Source organism: Sebastes fasciatus, chromosome 17, assembly GCF_043250625.1.
Source record: "Sebastes fasciatus isolate fSebFas1 chromosome 17, fSebFas1.pri, whole genome shotgun sequence".
Classification (NCBI taxonomy): Eukaryota; Metazoa; Chordata; class Actinopteri; order Perciformes; family Sebastidae; genus Sebastes; species Sebastes fasciatus.
The window spans coordinates 10,631,172-10,635,122 of NC_133811.1; the positions used below are offsets into that span (position 1 = coordinate 10,631,172).

Genomic DNA, 3,951 nt, shown 5'->3' on the forward strand with positions numbered 1-3,951 from the left:
CGTAGAAATTTCCTGTGATGGAAAAGAGCCAATGCTAATGGGAACACTTGACTTCACTTGACTCCAGCTCCAGCTCAGTGATATTGCTGTTACACACCCATTTAGCATTCATTTCAAAAAGACCTAAACCACCAAACCTGTTCACCTGGCTCGTTTCACAATGCACATACAATAGTGTTTGGCGAGGGAATAAAGATCAGACCACTTAGAGAGTGATCCATCATCAGAGCTGATGGCTCCTAGCTTCGCCAACACCCATATTCACACACTGAGATTGTCCTGCTTGGGCCAAGTTTCAGTTACTTTTACGGTTTGTTTGATTAAAGGAGCGCCTGAATTGGCTGAAGGAGGTCAAAGTAGAGGTCCTACAGTTGAAAGCGGTCTTGACTCACAGGTCTAAACACCCTCTTTTAACTTAACTTCCCACAAATGCATCTCCAAAACCAGGGTTGAGACAAGTAACTTCATTATTTTTGATGGAAATCAGACGTGACAAAGACGCATGAGGACATTCGTTGTTTCCCTCATTCAGCACCTGAGCCGTCTGCACATTAAAGAAAAGGCTGACTTCAGTGAAGCTCGAGTCTTATTGATCTCGGCTTGCCACGAGGGGATATGAGAATTCAACATGTGAACATGCCGGTGTATACGCTCACGCACACGGACGCGGTTTTGAATATCAATGGGATTAGTGAAAGGTCTGGCTGTCGCGAGCTTTCAGATTGTAAACTACGCTAAAATACGACTGTGCTGCTCTTTAAATGTGATCCCGCAATTTGATAAATGTTATTTAGGAAACATGACAGGTATGACATTTCCTAGCAATAGCCTCCCACACACAGATGTAAAGGCACTTCTCATTCTCTCGCGCTTTCCATCAGCCTCTCTGCAGAAACTGATGTATGCACACACAGAAGCACTCACTGTTCTCTTTCATTAATAAACAACCCAAGATGTGCTTCCAGTCTCTTTTTCCTGCATGCATGCACACTCACAAACACACACACACAGGCTTGCTCTAGAGTATCTCACTTTGCACTGCAGTATCTAGTAAGTCTTCCATGGCAACCATTTCAAAAGTAAGATTCATCCACTTTATATAGCTGGCCTAATTTGTCTACTCCAGCCCCCGCGGAGCACTGCCATCCACGATGACGGCTGGGCCCTGTGCAGACTACGCGGCGCAGGAGAGAGCGGGGGACAAAGTCCCAATGCAAACATCAACATTTAGTTTTGAAAGTTCAGTGTTCTACTTAATAATGAAAAAACCTAAATAAAAGTGAGAGAGGAGCAATTTAATAAGAAAATATACTCGAGTGCTGAAGTTGCAGACACCTAAAATGGTACATAAAGCAGTAGAGAACATGCGTTAAAGCTGTTCCAATAAAAGAACGGAGCATGGACGCATTGTGAGACAACTCGGGTCAGACGTGTCAAAGCTGCCCCACCACCTGCTGTACAAAGACTAGAGACACAAAACGACTACAAACTAGGCTTGTCACAGTAGTCGGTGTTACCAGTGTTACACAGTGTTCAGGCATACACTGATTACATTACCCACTGCCTCCACCGTTGGTTTGCTTTTTTTATAGAAATAAAACCCATTTAGTTAATTTTCGCATATCAGTGGGACGACGGACACTACAAACTGTAAGTAGAAGATTCTGCTCCATACGGAGTCTCAGCACAGAGTAGCAGGAGTCAGATTTCCCACACTTGTCACGCGGCGAAAGAGATTTTGACAGACAAGACGACGGTGGCGGATTTTGTGTTAAAGCGCCTATTTGGCAATATTTCGGATTTAAACCCAATGCTGTAGGGGAACCATAACGTAGTGCAGCGCCGCCAGGTGGAAACCTGCGGCCCCGCAGCAAAAGCTTTACTGGAGAGGCCAGACACACAGCCATCCAACGTTAAAGATGAAAGTAAGCGCTCTACAGATATTGATCTTTTCTTGTAAAATGTCCGGTGTTATCGGTAACACTGGTGTCGTCACAAGTTTATTAACCGGTGGATGAATTTCCTCACCGTGACATCCCTACTAGAAACAACTGTGTCTCTTCTATGTACAACCCGTTCTCACTCCCAACTTGTCAAACACCACCGCTTGGTCAGTGCCCCTCGGTGTCTGATACGCACCAAGGCATCTTTTGGCGTCTATATGAGACGCACCAGGCTTTTAACTAACTTCAGTGTAAAGCCATCTGCGCCATTATTTTTTGTGCCGGTGTTATATTGTCCTACTGGTTGTATTCTCAATGCAGTGAGCAGAACATTCTCCAACCACTCACAGCCCCCTGCTAAAGACCTTACCTTACCTTGAGTGCAATTGACTCCTGATGAGATTATTCCAGCCCTCCGTGGAGACCAGGATGTAGTCAAGCTCAAACACGAGGTGCTCCTTGATGGCCAGCGCATCCCCCATCTAGAGGTAAGAAGGGGATGAGAGACAGATTGAAGCGAACTGATAGAAGGAGGGAATTGTGGGACAGCACTTACAACAGTGACCTTGAACTGACTGTCTCACGAGACACAAAACACAAAAGGTATGCTGGACGAAGAGCTTTCTATGAGCCCCCCTCAAAACGGCTACTCTATGGCCCTGTTCAGACCTGGCATTAACATGCATCCTCAGTGATCCGATCACAAGTGGACAGCTCTAAGTGCAGGTGTGAACACACTCAAGACGCATTGAGGACGCATTGAGATCCGGTCACTCTCAGACCACATTCAGAGGTGGTCTGGGCCACATATGGTCACATTCTTTTAGCAAGGTTTACGCGAACGTGTCCTGGGCCACATTAAGGTCCGCCTACTCAACTGACATACCGCTGGGATCCGCGGGGTCTCACTGCGCCCCTCATGTGAATATATAGGCAGATGCAAGTGCTTGTCAGCCTCGCAGCCTGGAAACGACTTCTGTGCCCTACTGTATTCTGTCAGTACAACTGTATTTTATCAAAATATATCTTATCTATAGGCTACATATCTACAGATATCAGACTAGGCACAGGAAGTGCATTATTATCATACTGTCGGAGATGTGTCTGTGTTTTTGTTCTGCACAGAGCTGACATCGGTCCACCCGTCCACCCGCTCGCTCTCATCCACCGGATCTGAAGCTCTGTACGCCGCTGTTGCCTGGCAAAGGTGACGGTTTCGGCGGCATGGAGGTCCCCGGGGACCGCTGGTACAACAACCTTTTATTTTGTTGTTAATAAAATGTACCTGGATTCACGAATATGTAGGATATTACTACTGACACTCCTGTAATATTACATCCCAATGTCTGCTGTATTAGTCTAGTGTTTACTACGTGTTTATTTTCATATAGAGCGGGGAAGTGAGATCTGATCACAAGTGGTCACTCAGGACGCATGTTAATGCCAGGTCTGAACAGGGCCTTTGTTGCTACTTCCAGAATGATAAAGCGAAACTGACCAGAGGTCCGTGGAGTGCCACACAGTATTTACAATATATTCCCAACTGTGAATTAATGTCTGAGGAGGTGAAGCATCATCTGTCTCACCTCTGAAAAGAGAGTAAGAGTCATCGACTGGTCCTGGGTTGACATTCTGGTCACCCATCTGGTATTTGTCCCACATGTTTCTTCCACTGTTTGAACCAGTGACTGTCCACCAGGTACCTGAAGGGAGGGCAAGCAGTATTATCATCTTAACTCTGATAAAGCGAGATGGGACACTGCTAATCAGTCCAGATTGAGATCAGAGTCATGCAACAAGCTTTAAGGTGTGTAAACCAAAGCTTTTGTACTTCTTTTTTACATGTTAAATGATGATAATAGAAATATTTCGGCAGGTGAAAGCTACCTTGCTGTCAGCGTTCTGGCATAACACAGACTGATCGTTGTAACAGCCAACTTGAGTTCAGGTTGCTGCATGCCTGGCCTGCTGGCTCTGTGAAATCAACGGATTAACCCACTCAGCTGGC

General features: G+C 45.8%; 1 long non-coding RNA gene across 1 annotated transcript; it reads right to left on the reverse strand.

Annotated features, from left to right (window-relative positions):
* Positions 1-2,337: 2,337 nt before the first annotated feature.
* On the reverse strand, positions 2,338-3,951 carry LOC141753885 (uncharacterized). Its single transcript, XR_012590540.1, has 3 exons — positions 3,831-3,951; positions 3,530-3,646; positions 2,338-2,425 (listed from the first exon to the last, which is right to left on the reverse strand). It is a non-coding gene; the product is annotated as an uncharacterized LOC141753885 (long non-coding RNA).